This window comes from Narcine bancroftii, chromosome 4 (assembly GCF_036971445.1).
Source record: "Narcine bancroftii isolate sNarBan1 chromosome 4, sNarBan1.hap1, whole genome shotgun sequence".
Classification (NCBI taxonomy): domain Eukaryota; kingdom Metazoa; phylum Chordata; class Chondrichthyes; order Torpediniformes; family Narcinidae; genus Narcine; species Narcine bancroftii.
This window is the reverse complement of record NC_091472.1, coordinates 181,826,954-181,844,801: the sequence shown is the minus strand read 5'-3', so window position 1 is coordinate 181,844,801 and position 17,848 is coordinate 181,826,954.

The window sequence follows — 17,848 nt, the reverse complement described above, 5'->3', positions numbered from 1 at the left end:
GTTCTTTGAACTTCCTCACTTTCTCCCTCTCTTTTGTTTTTAAGAGGTTCTGCTGAATGGGTAGGTTTGATCTTAGCCTACACCCCATAAGGAGTTGTGCTGGTGACATACCATACTCGAGCAGCATTGGTAGAAGTCCGTTCCACTGTCTTTTGCCTTGTTCATCAATCTTTCTTGGCCAGCATATCACCACTCATGCTCTTACACTTTTTGATTCCGAGATATCTTCCATGAATCCTTTTTAGCATCTCTTTTCTCAGACTCTTTGGGATAAGGATTTTATTTCCTTTGTAGATGATGTCTTCAACTACTGATAGTTCCACCCTGTAGTTACAGTACTGTGAAACAATGTTTTTTTCTCAGTTGTCTCAGTGTTTCATCTTTGTTTGTATCTGATTTTATGAGCTCCATTTTTGCATCTGATATGGGCAGTGCACTTGTGATCATGTCCATGAGGCATTCACGTCTTCATCCATTTTGGTGTTTGCGAGCTCTCTCATGTCAACAGCTCTAGATAACGTTTCTGCTGTGTACATTAGCTTACACAGAGTGTACGCCACATTCAGTGTATAGAATTGCAGCCTAATCATCATTCTTTGCATTCTCAGTGCAATATCAGTCAGCTCTTTGACCTTCAGAGCTCCACAGAAGGTGTTAGAACCAAACCTCAGCAGGAGACTATGCATCTGATTCTGCAGAGCAAGGTTTGCTCTGGTGACCAAAGATACATTTTAACTTTGAGTTAGTAAAGGAAGTGCTTTAATCCTGGTATGTCCCCTGTGGCTGTCAAGAGGTCTCTTCAATAGGATAGGTGGAAGCAGTTGTGGCTATAGATGGAATGAAAAATTGGGGTGTTGCTGGCTAGTGTTCAGATGCAAATCCAAGCTAGCTTATGCACCACTTCTCTGCCATGCTACAACAGATCTTCCCATGGCAGGAGGCCTCATCAAGCTTTTTCCCTGTGATTCCCACCCTCGGTCTGCCGTGTGTCTACAAGAAATAATGGGGCTTTGGCAATTACCCTTTCCTTAACAGTCACTTCTTTCATTGTACAGTTATCTGGAATTCAAGCAACCAGCAGCCTCAAGCAACCTAGCAAAAAAAAAATGCAGAAAATAAATAGGTAAAAAATACGGAAGTTTAAAATTGTCGTGCCTTGCTGCTAGTTCTCCAATCTTGCAAGATGCAATCTCAAGCAAGTCACATATGCACATCTACCAATCTCCATAGGTGCTGAGAATTTAACACAATCCAGATGAATACACACAGGAACTATTCTATGAGGTGATTTCACTTTCTCATCCAAGTTATTGTGGAAAGCAATAAAAAACAAGGACAAATTACAGGATGATCTGGTGATACCCCAAGTGTTTGCGTTCTCAGATTGGAAGCAAGTTATTGGGTTTCCATTGAAAACCTCTGAATTCCACATCCTGTCCCCTTGTAGTATTCTTCTTCTTCTTTGGCTTGGCTTCGCGGACGAAGATTTATGGAGGGGGTAAAAGTCCACGTCAGCTGCAGGCTCGTTTGTGGCTGACAAATCCGATGCGGGACAGGCAGACACGGTTGCAGCGGCTGCAGGGGAAAATTGGTGGGTTGGGGTTGGGTGTTGGGTTTTTCCTCCTTTGCCTTTTGTCAGTGAGGTGGGCTCTGCGGTCTTCTTCAAAGGAGGTTGCTGCCCGCCAAACTGTGAGGCGCCAAGATGCACGGTTTGAGGCGATATCAGCCCACCTATCGTGTGGTGCACACATGCATTTCATTCTTATTCATATCATTCTACAGGGGTGAAAACAAATACCTTAAATTGATTCACCCCGAAAGCACCAAATGAACTGGAGAAAAATGTTAATGAGATGCATTCAATGAGACAGAGCATTGTTCCACTAAATTAGATGTTGAAAGGCTGTTTTCATTTGCATGCTTCTTCATATTAACTGTTTAAAGCACAACTCTTCAGAGAGTTGACAAAGGTGGTGTCAAATGCTGCCAATTGCCCATTAAGCCAATGAACTCTCTGATACATTTTGTTAAAAGAATATCTTTGCACTTCTCGTATTTGAAACTCTCAAAGACCCCGTTTCTGATAAAAGTGAAACAGGTAACCCGAGGGTGTAATTCATGGAGCATTTTTGTGGTATTCCATAATTACACAGACTGCAGTTGTCACACAACATCAACCTTGTGTCACGTGTCTCCCTTAGAGGAAACCTTCTGCTACCCAATAGGCAGTCATGAACCCAAAGATTATAAGTACTACAATTCATTAAATGTCATTGTAGTAGAACAGGAATACTTCATGATCGAGAAAACGTCAAATCCTTTTTATAACAGCAACCTTGAAATGAAAAGGAGGTAGATTTATTAGTGGTGAGAAAATATTGTGTTTGTTTATTGAGCCACACAACAAGAATTCATTGCTACCCGCTGCAGATTTCTACTCAAAGCCACATATTCGTTTGATTACCAAAAAAGAGCAAAAAATTCAAATGCTTATTAGTAGCGGTGACACTTGGAGGAAAATCAGAAGTGGAAAAAGCAGAATGATATCTGAAGGCTGCTGAGGGCCTAATTCTGAGAGATAATTTTATATTCATCAAAGACCCAAGGCAACGATTACAAACTGCCTTTTTGTTTGCAGATCATTTAAGGGATGGTTCTTTTGTCTCAGTCCTCTGCTTTCTGTGCTCAAGTAAGCTGTCTTTGGTATTTGTGAAATGAGTGAAAGGTTAGTTTTATTTTTAAAAATCTTATTATTTCAATAATCAAATATGGTGTTGAGATCACTCAGTATTTGACACTTTGATTTTATTGCTTTAATTCAGACATTAAGGAGATTGCAGTCCCCCCAGTAATTCCATACAAATGCCACAGAGTAAGGACAATGTGTTAGTTGCAGAACCAATCCTGCTTTCATGCTGTTATTATACCGACTTGCTTTCTACAGGCATCAGAAATATTCAGATCTGAAGTGGAAATGTTCACTGTGAGCCAACTCTACAGATGCACTAATATTTAGAGAGCTCTTTTGATAAGAATACACCATTATCGGCAACAGCTAAAAATGGTTTATGATGCTTTAGAGTATGATTTGCCTCTTACCTCTATTCTCTTTTGTCAAAGTTACATATGAAATGACTTCCTGCTCAATGGCTGGATGCACATGATCCCGGCTGCCATTGTACCCTTCACTCTGTGCATTTTATTCTCTGGAGGTCATCTGATTATCAAGGCAAGTTTCATCTCCTGTTTGTGAAGGGGCCATTATTTTAGCTGCTGTGGGGACAAACAATGGAGCTAGTTATCATTTAAACAGAAGGACGTACCGCCAATGTAATGCTAGAAGACCACCAAACTATGTCATGGTATTTTGGGGTGGTTCACTTCCCTCACAACTCTACTTCACCACAAATTTTCTTTTGTCAGAAAGCAAACGTCCATTTGAAAATATGCCAACATACTATATCATTAAATTGGCCGAACATTTCATTAATAAATTTGCTTTCCTCCTTAAGCCTTGCACTAAGTTTTGCTATTATAGCGTGTAAAAGATTCAAACCTGGAAAAACTTCGGAAATGTTCCGAACTGTCACTGTAAAACACACACAATGCTGGAGAGACTCAGCAGGTCAACATGTCCTTTCTGTAGCAAGCTTGAACCCTTCATCAAAGTATGAGAAAATGCCAGTGAGCATCAGAATAAAAGAGTAGGAGGGGGAAGGGGATGGCAGGGCAGGGGATGATAGGTGGAGAAGGGAGGGTGAGGACAGCAGAACTGAGGGGAGGAAGGGTTGGAAAGGCAGGGCTGTGTAGGTGAAGGAACTGAAAAGGCAGGAAATGGGGGAGGGGGAAGAAAAGGCGAGCAGGTTTAATAGAAAGCAGTGAAGTCAATGTTCATGTCATCTGGCTGGAGGGTCCCCTGACGGAAAATAAGATGTTGTTCCTTCAATCTGCTGGTGGTCAAGGTGGGACAGTATGTAAGCCCATGGACAGACATGAGCGCAGGAGTGTGATCCAGAATCGAAGTGGTTGGCCACTGGGAGGTCACTGTGGTTGCAGACGGAGAGGACTGTCACTGTTCATTCAGACTTAAACTGCCTTATGTTTGTTCCCGATATGGTGCACCCTCTTCCAGGCTGTGTCGGACCACCACTGCTTTCTAGTATGCCAAGTAGTGGTTGGGTCTGATGAGAGATGCATCCTCACCCCATTTCCAACTCTTAAGAAGGCTGGTTTTTGCCATTCCTTTCGTAATGGTGTGTCTGCCTTCGATGGCCAATTCCAATTGTCTTCCTGCACATGTTTGCCCTTTTAATTTCCACTCTCTGCATGTTCATCTCTAAATTGCACATTTGATGTATTTACTTGCTTTGAATCAGTCTTCATAATTCTAGCAGTCAGTCTTCAGGGCTCAAGCCCGAAACATTGGTTATGCATCTTTTGTTTGCCCTATAAAATTTGACCTGCTGAGTTTCTCCAGCATTGTTTTTTACTTTAGTCTGGTCAGGTTTGGTTTGTCTGTCAGAGCTAGCTCAGTACAAAGTGTCAACTTTTCCTCCATTCGTTAGACCAATAATTTGCTGGGAAATTACCTGCTTCAGCTATTCACAACTTCAACCAGATCATGCAACGTGCTGTCATTTGCTGCACACCCACATTATCTCATCAAGAAGGGATCATACCTGGCATTCAATATTCTGATTCAGGCGTTGTTCATCAACCAACGCATTTGCCTCAGCAATCATTGTCCATTGTTTGTGCATGTATGTAAGATACGCGTGAATTTAATATAAGCTCAAAAAACAGTTAATTTTTAATAACAGCACACATTCTTGTTAAGGCAGTGCTTTTGTGGAAATCTGGAAATATCCTTCAAATGTGAACAGCAAGCAAAAGTGCAGCTTCTTGGACCAAGATTTTGAGAGGCCAAAGGGATAAAACAGCCTTTTACATTTCCTGATCTGAAGAGTTCATCTTCTCTTAAGTACCTATCAATACCTATGACTCACCCCTTCAACCACCATGTGGTTTACTACCTTCTTGACACAACCATAATTTGTCTCTCTGATCAAGAGACCAAGCACTTCCCAACAGGAACCTTTCCCACCACCAACCAGTTGAGACGGAACTTGGTGAAATCAAAGCTGCTTTCCATTCTTGCTCAACTGCAGTTTTGCTTTCTTTCTCTCTCCGTCTCAACGCACTATTTCATGCTTGTGTAAAAAGCAACCAGATTACACACAATCTTTCAATGTTACATGATCTTGAACATAGATTTCTTAAGTCATTTAGCAATGTTTTTCATTAATTAAAAGGTGTACCCAATGCCTGTTCCTGTGTGTTTTCTAAATTCACACAAAAACATGTATGAGATCTATCGGAGGGGAGGTTATCAGTTTTTGTTGCTTCAATGAAGTGAGGTGTTTCATCACCATCTGCTTGCTTCCCAAAGGTTCTCCCAAGATGGTGAATGCACAACCTGGTGCTCAGCAGGGGTGAGTGGTGATGTGCAGATGTTCAGCACACTCTTCACATCTTCATTCTTTCGTCGAAGCTTCAACTCCAAAAGTCTTCAAAGTAATTGCTGCAAATACCTGTCTCCCATCTTAATTTACCAAGAAATTATACATGGAAAATCAGGTTGCAATTTTTATTTGGAAAATTAAGGTCTTAACAACAGGTCTGCACTGAGGCTAAAAATGTCTCACTAAAGGATTTTTTTTTGAGCCACTTACAAGATATTGCTAGGAAATCTCTGTGGGGACTTGAGTGCAATTTAGGAGTGGCCACATTCTGGGAAAGGCTGCCGTGTCAGCAAATGGCAATGAAAGTTCTGCATGTTCTTCAGGGCTGATGGAAAAATTGACAAAGTCTGGGTCTCGGGATTGTCAATGACCTTCCTAAGGTAGCAGTGATCAGTAAACAGCGATACAAGGGGAAGATCAATAGGAGCAGGTTGGAATGATGCCAAGGCTAGCAAGCTGAGGTAGCACAACCCCTGGGGGAGCAGGACTGACATGTCTCGATGGAAGGTCTAGATGAAAGGATCTGGCTCAAAATGCCAACTGCGGATGCTAGTTGACCTGCTGAGTCCCTCCATCTGTAGTCTCATATGTGTCTTTAGACATAGGCGTTGATGATTCAGGTGAAATACCAGTTGGTGACAGTTCCACCTGTTGACTGAAACCCTTTGTACCCACGACGATGCGCCAGGAGATTTTCAGTACCCTCCACCACCTATCTCATCCAGGCAGGAGACCATTGGCCAGGCTGATTATGGAGCAGGTTACTGGCATCACGTTAAGAGGAATATTGGATTACGGGCAAGGATATGCTTGCAGTGTCAGGGTTCTAAAGTCTCCAGACTCATGAAGATGGAGATTTTTCTGTTCCAGATTCTCATTTTGATCATGTCCACCTGGACTTGGTTAGTCTGCTCCCACCATCAAGAGAGTACTGTTATGGGCCCAGAGGACCCCAAAACCCAGCAGCAATAGATATTCACCAAGACAAATGGTTACTTAAACAAAAGTTGCTTTTAATTATCTTTAAACATGAAAACAGGATCAAACTCTAACTTATCACTATTAACTTAACTTAGCCTAACTTAACCCCCTTCTAATTCTAAGTGCACATGTATGTAATGTGTGTGTAAATTCAGAAAGGTTCTTTAATTCACAGTCCAATCTCACTTCTCACTCCTCCAAGTTCACTGGTATCAGGCAATTCTTATACTGTGCACAGAATTTAACATTTATGAATTTAACCAGGCTTTGGTGCTTGAAAGGTAAATGGTTACCACTCAGGAAGGTTCTTGTCAGTTTTTAGAGAGAGATTTGTTGCTCATTGGAGACCCACAACTAATCCCTTTTGAACAGCCTCTTTAGTGTCTTGCCGAAGAAACTTGCCTCATCAGGGTTTTCAGGTCACCACTGAGTTCCTTTTTGTTTCCCTAATTTTAAGTAAAACATTATACAGCCAGACATCTCCACTTGTTCGGACCGCCAGGATGAACTAAGAACTCACAACCTGTCTTCCAAATGGGGTTTTCCACAAGTTTGGCAGCTTGTCCTGTTCCAGTCCCAGCAGCTGCTGCTGACTGTAGAACTGAATTTTCTCTCTCTCACTCAGAGAAAACCACATGATCCTCTTGGAACAGTCAACTGCACTCAGACTATGGCACTGGAACCAATCTTCTGAGTTTGTTCATTTGTTGCTTTCCAAAACAATAATCCATTACTCCACAACATGTCAAATCAACAGCTATTTGTGAAGTCCTTACAGGCATTCTTCAAAGTGTTTGCAAAGGCACCCGGAGCCTGGACTGTCTGGCTTGAGCAGAGCTCTGGCATTTTAAATGAGATCTGTTTTGAAGTGTTTGTATGTGACCTACACAAAAAAAACCTGCCCAATTTATATCCTTTTAAAACATATCTATATATAATATAAAATATAACATAATCTGTCACAGTACACAGTTTTACTCATGCATGTGGACTGAGCTACAAGATCTCAGGAAACCATTGTCACCAACATCTCTGTGGAGACTGCCACTTGGGCCTTCATTGACCATTTTATTCTGGCTTTCAGTGCCTCAGGCACCATTACCATAGACTGAGCATCATAGTTCGGGTCAGTGATATTACAAGCTCTCACTAATCTTTTGGGCACCACCTGTATCCGAACTACAGCTCACCATCTTCAGCCCAAAGGCATTTTCACTACCAATTGAAAGTAGCTTTAACAGCAGGAGGTGTTGCATCTCTATGGAGCGGACGTTTGCCCATGGTCCTCCTTGGCGTGTGCACTGCCGTAGAAGCGGGCATAAGTTGTTCAGCTGTGGAACCTTAAACTTTGAAACATCATCTAACAAATTTAACTGCACATCCTCATTAATCCATTGTTCCTTCAACAGCACTTGATGTCCAAACACCAGCTCAAAAGGGTTAAAGCCTAATTATTCTTGTACAGACTGTCTCACTGAAAATCTCAATGTGATGTCATGCAAATATTAAACGTTTATATCAACTAATTAAAGGCTACATAAAGCTGGAATGAAGAAATTTGGTTTATTGGAGTGATAAGAGTGTAATTCGGAATATTGAAGCTTACGTTTCTTAGAAGGTAACATATTTTTAAACTGGGACATAAGGAAGATATGGAAGTGTAATCTACATACCTTCCCTTGCAAGGTGGCTCCATAGATGCACGTGGTGCACAGGAGAGGTCTGATACACAGCACATTGTACATAAAGAGGAATGTACTATTGAGATTGATGTGTATCGCAAGGCAGCCTCAGTTGCAGCCAGGTATTCTTCCGCTTGAGCAATGAATAGAACAGGCCGTGAATGTATTGGGAGGTATGCAGCAACCTGGCAGAGCCTGCAGGTTGATTGCGATTCACCCTTTGAATTTTGGTGATTGACTTCATTGAATATCTGAATGGTTACACTGCTCTTGATGCCATTTGGGTGAGTTTGAGTGGAGAGAAAAAAAAGCTCGAGTGAACAGAAAAATTAAAGTAAGTCAATTTTCACAGTGTAAACTTGATTTTCAAAATAATAACGCTGCTTTCATTTGGTGTAAGACAGATTCATTTCTACACCAAGATTTGGAATTGTGGCCAACTTACATAGTCAAATAGTATGGTCAATCAAATAATTCACTTTACCCAAAATTCAGAGAATGTGCTATTTATGATATATTTATTACACTAAGAAAAAAAATCAATTATAGCAATTAGATATATTTTACATATTCAAATTACATCAATTAACATTAATTTCTATCATTCCACAGAATGAATTGAAGGATTAAATCATTGTGCCCTTTGACATGAAGACTCCATGTTTTAACTTAACTTGAAACTTGGAAGGCACTGAATAGCATCGGTGCCTTTGGGAATATCAACATACAATCATCAGCTTTCATTTATATATTCCAATTAAGTTAATTACAAGACACATGTTTCTGTACATATTCTGGCACCAAGAAGAAAACTATTGTGATTGGACGAATTAGGATTTATTGTCAAGAACAAATCATGAAATTCGATGTTTTATGGCAGCATCATAGCGCAAACATACATATTATAGCCAACTTACAACATGACTATAAAAAATAACATAATAATAGCAATAAAAGTTCACAAAAGGTAAGGCAGCATCTTTGGTTCATTGATCAAATGATTAAAAGGTGAAAATTCCTCTTTCAGGCCAATTTCTTTCCACAATTAACAACTTATTGAAAAAAAAATAGGGTCCTCAACTTTGAAGGTATGACTTGTAATAATGTGATTTCAAAGGGAGGTCACTGCTTCAGAGAAAAGCAGACACCCTGTTCTTCACTGCCTCTCTATATTTTTGCCAAAGATGTGTTTTACCTACAAGTTGGAAAAAAAATGGAAAACTCTACCTGACCGCATGATATGGAAGTAAGATTTTTTTTGTACTCTTTCATAATGTTTACCATAGCACACATAAAGAAAATGGGCCAAGTATCATCTATTTCTTATCTCGTCCAGAGGGAGGTCAACAGACCTAGTAAAAAATTATGTGCTCACTTACATAAAGTGATATTGAAAAACTCTATTACATCTCCATTGCTTTTCATTGTTCCCATGGAAACAGGTCATTGGTCCTTTGAACCTGTTTCTCTATTCAATGTACTCATGGCTGAGAATCCAAATTCTCTTCATGTACCTTGCGAGTCGTACTTTTGGAGTAATACGGAACTCGTAACTATCCAAATTCAAGAGGAACAGAGGGTGGAGGGCAAAACTTTCAATGTTTGAAGTTCCTTCCATTTTTTAAACTTTACTTCAGAGGCAATCATTTGGAGTTAGCAAAGATATTCTAGACTTTTTTGTCAAGACCAATGCATGGAACACAGGGTATACAAAACATCCAGGTTGACACTAAGCTTGCATTGTAATTTGTCTCCAGTAAGAATAGTCTTACAAGGACTAAACTTGGTACAAACTTATGTGAAGCCTTTTCTGGCCCGACATGCACTGAAAATGAATCAGTGAAGACCAACTTTTCAACAGGAACAAGGTTCATGAGATCTTTCTTTTGGCCTTGTATGCCACTCAGCTTCTTAAGAGAGGAGGCATCACAGTGAAACTTACTCTTGTCCTCATTCCACACCAGACACAATAGTTTGGTAATTTTGAATTTTCTTAAGACTATGGGGAAAGAATTCAAGAATAGCTTTCTGTTGAATTTTAAAAAACATGCCTGTTTAAAAAACATGCTTGTTTAAAAAACATTGCTCTAGTACTTTTAAAAATATGCTATTGTTGATGGATTTGCTGGTTGAAGTTGCAGGTTAAACCCCAAGGAACTAGTTTCAGGAATGTGTGGGTGGATCATGCTAATGGCTCTCCACCTGTGTATGTAGCCTGGAAGTGTAGGATATGCTGGATATTCTAACAGAGTTCAGAGCAATTCCTGATCCCATTGGGCGGAGGACTCAGATACTGGTGGCTTTCTAGCCTGACCCCCCCATTCATTGTGTTTCTTTCTTGCTTTATTTTGATTTTAAAAAATTGTTGCGGTGTTAGGTGTGGGTCCTCAGATTACATCACTCAAAGTCTAGTCGCTACTCATAGACCGTGTGGCTTTGTTGGAAGACCGAGGCAGTAAACTTTTGAGGACATTAATTGTTTCGAGTTTGGACACATGTCTGCAGGTTAGGCAGGAGGGGATTCAATCCAAGATGCCAAAAGCTTTGAGTATGATGCATGTCTGTGACCACAGAATCTATTTCAAGCTGCAACTGAATCCTTTTGAAAATATTTGCTTGGGGCAGCTGGAAAATGGGACCCAATTATTTCACAGTCCCACAGATCAGATACAGACAACAATTAAAACTGGAGCATCCTTTATGTGTGCAAGTCATCTTTTTATCAAGCCACTGCATTAACCAATGGTATAAATCCAGAGACCGTAAGCAATAAGCTTACAGATAGCATATGAATTATGAAGATAAGATAGTGAGGGTTTTAGAATAAGTTGTTTGACCCATAAAGTTAGTTCCTTTTTCAGACCATGTATAATCTGCCTTATCATGGACTTTACATATCTTCATGGAAGTGTGTAACCAGGTAAAACTTCCAAGCAACTAAAGCTGTTTGAAATTGATTCCCTGAGGTAATATCAACAAATCTCTAGGCTAATGCAATCAATTGGTTCAAATTCAACTTGTTTTCACTTACTTCTCCTACTGTTTCTTGTTGCATTGAACAGAAAGTTTTCTGACACCTCATGCTCACTTGAAGGATGAAATATCTTTGCATCCTTTGAATGAAGGAGAAAAAAAAGTGGAGGTGGGGGTAAGTTAGAGCTTTATTTCTTGAACGACACTCAGCTGAAAGCAATGATATGTAATAAGGGGTCTTGTTTTATTGAGGACATGGAACTGGAAGAGATGACGTGAAAACTTCTGTTTCAATCTAATATTTCTTTGATTATAAAGTTAACAATGACACATTTGACTAAATTTCTCAATTTATAAATTACTACTTTAAATGCAGTCTCCAAATTTCTGCTTCTAATCTAATGTTTAAATTTAGATTGAAAATTTTGACATACAGCACAGTAACAAACCCTTCCAGCCCACAAGCCTGCACCCGAACCACTCCCCCCCACCCCCAGTACACCCAATGAACCTACATACCCCATACAATTTTGAAGGGTGAGAGAAAACCCACACAGACATAGGGAGAACTTACAAACTCCTTACAGACAGCATGGATTCAAACCCGGGTTACTGTCACAGGAATTCTTTGGCTTGGCTTCGCGGACGAAGATTTATGGAAGGGGTAAATGTCCACATCAGCTGCAGGCTCGTTTGTGGCTGACAAGTCCGATGCGGGACAGGCAGACACGGTTGCAGCGGTTGCAGGGGAAAATTGGTTGGTTGGGGTTGGGTGTTGGGTTTTTCCTTCATCAAAGGAGGTTGCTGCCCGCCAAATGGTGAGGCGCCAAGATGCACGGTTTGAGGAGATATCAGCCCACTGGCGGTGGTCAATGTGGCAGGCACCAAGAGATTTCTTTAGGCAGTCCTTGTACCTTTTCTTTGGTGCACCTCTGTCAAGGTGGCCAGTGGAGAGCTCGCCATATAACACGATCTTGGGAAGGCAATGGTCCTCCATTCTGGAGACGTGACCCCCCAGCGCAGCTGGATCTTCAGTAGTGTGGACTCGATGCTGTCGACCTCTGCCATCTCGAGTACTTCGACATTATGGATGAAAGCGCTCCAATGAATGTTGAGGATGGAGCGGAGACAACGCTGGTGGAAGCGTTCTAGGAGCCGTAGGTGATGCCGGTAGAGGACCCATGATTCGGAGCCGAACAGGAGTGTGGGTATGACATCGGCTCCGTATACGCTTATCTTTGTGAGGTTTTTCAGTTGGTTGTTTTTCTAGACTCTTTTGTGTAGTCTTCCAAAGGCGCTATTTGCCTTGGCGAGTCTGTTGTCTATCTCATTGTCGATCCTTGCATCTGATGAAATGGTGCAGCCGAGATAGGTAAACCGGTTGACCGTTTTGAGTTTTGTGTGCCCGATGGAGATGTGGGGGTGGCTGGTAGTCATGGTGGGGAGTTGGCTGATGGAGGACCTCAGTTTTCTTCAGGCTGACTTCCAGGCCAAATATTTTGGCAGTTTCCGCAAAACAGGACGTCAAGCGCTGAAGAGCTGGCTCTGAATGGGCAACTAAAGCGGCATCGTCTGCAAAGAGTAGTTCACGGACAAGTTTCTCTTGTGTCTTGGTGTGAGCTTGCAGGCACCTCAGATTGAAGAGACTGCCATCCGTGCGGTACCGGATGTAAACAGTGTCTTCATTGTTGAGGTCTTTCATGGCTTGGTTCAGCATCATGCTGAAGAAGATTGAAAAGAGGGTTGGTGTGAGAACACAGCCTTGCTTCACGCCATTGTTAATGGAGAAGGGTTCAGAGAGCTCATTGCTGTATCTGACCCGACCTTGTTGGAATAGCATTGCGCTAACCGCTATGCTAGACATGCTGCCCAAATCATATGCCTAAACTGAAATAACTGCTTGAAATTATTTAAGATTTGATATCCAGTTCATTCCAATACAAGTCTGCAGTCATGATGCTCAAATCATTGTTATCAAAACAGATAGATCAGTGGTTTCCAAATGCCCCCTAAACTCACATTCCACTTTAAGTAAACCCTATGCCATAAGTGCTCTGTGATTAGTAAGAGATTATGTAAGGTGATATGTTGGTGGAAAAAAAAAGTTTGGAAGCCACTGTTTTAATCATACCTAATTGACTCATTATGTGCGTGGCTTCATCACTGCAAAGGAAATGGGCCACTGACAATTTTTCTCAAGCAAAATATCCAATAACAATTGGGTCTAGAGCAGTGATTCTCAACCTTCCCGTCCCACCCACATACCACCTTAAGCAATCCCTTACTAATCACAGAGCACCTACGGCATAGGGATTGCTTAAGGATGAATGTGAGTTTAGGTGGGGGGGGGGAGGTCAATTTGAAAACCAATGACTCGATGCAATCAGCCTCCACCACACCCACAGTTAATGCGCTCCAGGATCCAATCACATGCCATGACTTCTCCGACAGTCTGCAATCATTCACTTTGTCCATGCCCCTCAATAAAATCTCCCCGAAAGAAAGCCGTCCCAGTCTCATCAATCTATCCTTGTACCTGTACCCACTCATCTCAGGAGAATCTTTGGTACATCATTTCTGAACCCTCTCTGATGCCTTCACATCCTTCCACGAATGTGGCAGCCAGAATGGAAGTTGGGGCCAGACCAGTGTTGTGTAAAAAATTCAGCATGGCTTCCCTGCTTTAATTCTCTAATCCTGAATCCCAAAACATGCACAATTTATTGGTCACTTTCTCAACCTGTCCTGCCACTTTCAGAATTATAGATAGAATTTATTGTCATGAACAAGTGATAAAATTCCGTGTTTGCGGCAGCGTCAAGGTGCAAACATTCATATTATAACCATCTTATGACATTACCTTAAAAAATGTAAAAATAATAATGCACGAAAAGTAAGGCAGTGTCTTTGGTTCACTGATTATTCAGGAATCTGAATGAATTACGCATATATTACCTCCCCCTCTTCTGCTGAACTTTTTAGATCAAAAATTCTTTATTCTGTATTGCCTATCCTCGTGCTTCCTACCAAAATTACATCCTCCTCTGATTTCTTTGCATTCATTTGGTAAGCACTTGCCCATTTCACCAGTCTGGTTCCATCTTGCTGCATTCTTTCACTCTCTTCTTTACAGTTAGCCATAGGGTCAACTTTCATGTCATCAACCTATTTTATAAATTGAAGCATGCACTCCCCAAGGCTAGGTCATTAATGTAGATCAAATATACCGATTTTGGGGGAACAGCAGGATTTACCTCTTCCTGTCCAAAAAACAACCATTCACAACTCTCTTGTTAACCAACTGTGTATTCATGGTGTTTCTTTTATGCCACGTAATTCAACTTTTAATGGTGAACATTTATAAAGGGCATTCCCTAGATAACTCCGTCAGCCGTTGTTATTCAGTCATTTGTTCAGTTACAGCTTCTTTGGACTGTCCTCCAGATGCTTCGGTTTCAGCTAAGGCATCTGGGAAGCTTCTCCATTCTGGTGCAACTTTCGTTTTTGAAGTTGCTGGTGTTTTCAATATTTTTGGGATTTATCTCAACTTATTGCAGCTACATCTGTCTAATTCAAAGTTTCCCCTTTCTTTCTTATCTAGAACGTGTCTGAAGCTTTGCTCTAACTGAGGAAATGCCAAAACCTAGTTATTAAAACAATATTTAAGATTTCAACCAGCCGTGAAGTCGTGTGCAACACTGAGGGATCAATGTGTGATGAATTTTCAAAACGGAAACACTTGGGCAAAAGGCCAAGATCCACATTGTGGGATATAATCAAGGCTTTGGAGACTAGATATGATAGTGCTGTGTCTTTGGTAATAGACTAGCAAATCAAGTGTTGTAAGTTTAAATCCAAATTTCCTACATTATGAAATCTTGTGTTTAACCCCAAATGGAAAAAAAAATGGATGAATTTGAGAAGGTTTCATGGGATTGGTCAATTGTGGAGAGACACCAGGAAGTGAAATGTACCTTAGTTGAGGAAAATATCCTAACATGTTCACTGATATTCTTTTGAAAAGGGAGACTTCAGTTAAACATTATGGTCCCCAATGTGATCTGCCCTCTGAGTGAAATTGAGGATAGGTAATTAATGAAGCCTTGCCGGTATTGATAGCAACCCTCAGCTTCCATGGAAAAAGAAACAGAGTTGGACGCCTTCTATCCAAACTTACTTCTGCCAAGGGTCTCAATTGGAAATGTTAATGGTTTCACTTTCCACAGATTCTTTCCACAGAATATTTTCAGCATTTTCTGTGGAGTTTCAGATTTCCAATATTCAAGCTTTTAAAAATTTTCACTATTTTACACCGCAGTATAAAACAAATATGTGCCATAAATCAATGAGAAAGACAATGCTTTACTTAGTAGTTCCAAATTGTATCAATTGGCGTAGTAAATTAAAGAGTCTACGTTACTGTCTACAAGAATAACAGAATGCAGAATGATTAATTACTAGGCAAGTCATGAGTTACACCTATGGTTCTCAAATACAGGAACAAATGCTTCACTGTTCTCAATCAAAACAGTTCCACTAAAGTTCTTTTCTCTCCTCTGACCTTATTCTCTTTACACCACCTCTAGGAGTGTTCATTCATGATATCCCATTGTGATCACTGCATCTCCTGTGATTTAATCCACAGTAGACATCCTTATTACCATCTGTGCTCCTGTTTCTCTATGAAGATTAATTGGCTGCAGCTTCAAATAGCAGCATCAGTTTTGTACTTGCAGGGAAGGCCTCTGTTTCTCCCCTCACAGAACACCATCAATCACAGCAGAAGGGGACACTAGAGGGAGAGGAGCAGGCGAAGATCATTATGATGGAGAGCACTCACAAACCCACCTCAGAGTCTAGCACTGACTATGAGAAGATCAGGGTTGCACGGTGAGCCAAGGAGGCGGCATGGTTAGCGAATGGGGCAGGACGTTTGGCGGAGTAGTTTGCGCAATGCTGTTACAGCATGCTAATGACCCAGTCTAGAACCTGCCACTGTTTACAAGGAGTTTGTACATCTCCCTGCGTCTGTGTGGCTTTCCTCCCATCCTTCAAAATGTTGTTGGTTAATTGGGTGGCATGGGGTTGCGGGCTAGAAGGGTCTGTTACCATCGACATTTAAAATGTAAAACGTGGCACAGGGAGATAAGGCAGGCACTAGCAACATGCAGTCTGGCAGAAAACTTGAAGAATCTAGCGTGAGATTATCAAAATGCGGATCAAACGTTTTCATAGCACCGGAGGATTTAGATGCAGCCTGACCTGATGGCGATTTCTGCCTTTATTTCACATTTTGCATCTTTGGGATTTTTTTTTAACTTTTCATTCACTGTCAAAACCCCATTTAATTGATATTAGTTGGGGGAAAAAAAAATCTTCCTTTCTTGTCCAATCCAACCTGGATATTGATCCTGATCCTCACCAACACTGATCCTCAAAAGCCTCCTTGAAGTGGCTCAACAAGCCATATGCTACGCATTTGATAGATGACCTCACCATTCTCTTCAAGTCGTGTGGTGAGCTGTTAGACAGAATCAGACACACACAAGGTAAAGATTGTACAACAGGCTTTAATCCACAAAGACTTCCACAGAGCCAGGCTGGCTGTGGCTGCAGCAACTCTGTGTGAGGCTTCGGGAGGCCAGCGCAGGCTAATAGCCCAGAGGATGATTGACACCCGACCGGGTGGGACTTGATCCATTAAGGCCGACTGATTGACAGCCGGCCAGGTGTTGTCCTGTCCCCTTACACTCCTGCAGGTAGAGAGGTTGCCCCCTAGAGTAGGCCAGTGGTGTACCACCACAAGTAGAGATAAATAATGGTCCTGGCAGCCAAACTCTCTTAACCTGAATGAATCGGAAGGGTTGAGCTAAGATGCTTTGGAGCAGAAAAAGAAAACAAGATCAGATCTGTACCAGAAGATTAAAACTAATAATGTTAATGACAAAATGAAAAGATGCAGAGCACTCCACCGATTATCAATTCATCGTGATTTTAACAAAATCACATCTGCAATGTGATCAACGGTATGTAAGAACAATTTATTATGGACCCTCCAATCATTTCACTGACTTATCCAGGGCATTGAATTGATAGACATTACTATAATGCAGGCAATCTGGGCTGCGCACAGGAATATTTGTGAAATCTTGGCAAAACCAATACAGATTTTGTGGCTATAACAATTAATAATGCAAGTGGCAGAATGCTCTCCAGCTGGCATAGATAGGAATGTTTGGAAATTAAATACCCTTCATGTTTTCATTTAGCATAACACAGTACTTCAGATGTTCTTTTTCAAACCTATTTTAAAAGGCATTACCGTCAAATGCAATTACAGCTGGAATTTACAATGATACATGGGGTGTTAATAACGTATACATTTTAAAATGCTTTAATTTATGGGAATGATTGGGACTGGAATATTGCAATGGGTCTGTGCTGCTCAACACTACGCCCTGGACCACTGCTATTTTTTATCTCATATAACTTAGCATGTCAATTGCACATTGATAATTACAATGAGCTTGGGATGGTTTCAATATTCAAATTGCCAGTGCTGAGTTTAGATACTCTAGGCACTGCTTCCAAAAGGCTGTCTTTGCCACCAAGATGAAGTTGCCCTTTCAAGGGAGTGGAGGAATTGTCTCATTTTAAAATGCAGGATGGTGAGGTGTGGGTGGGGGGGAG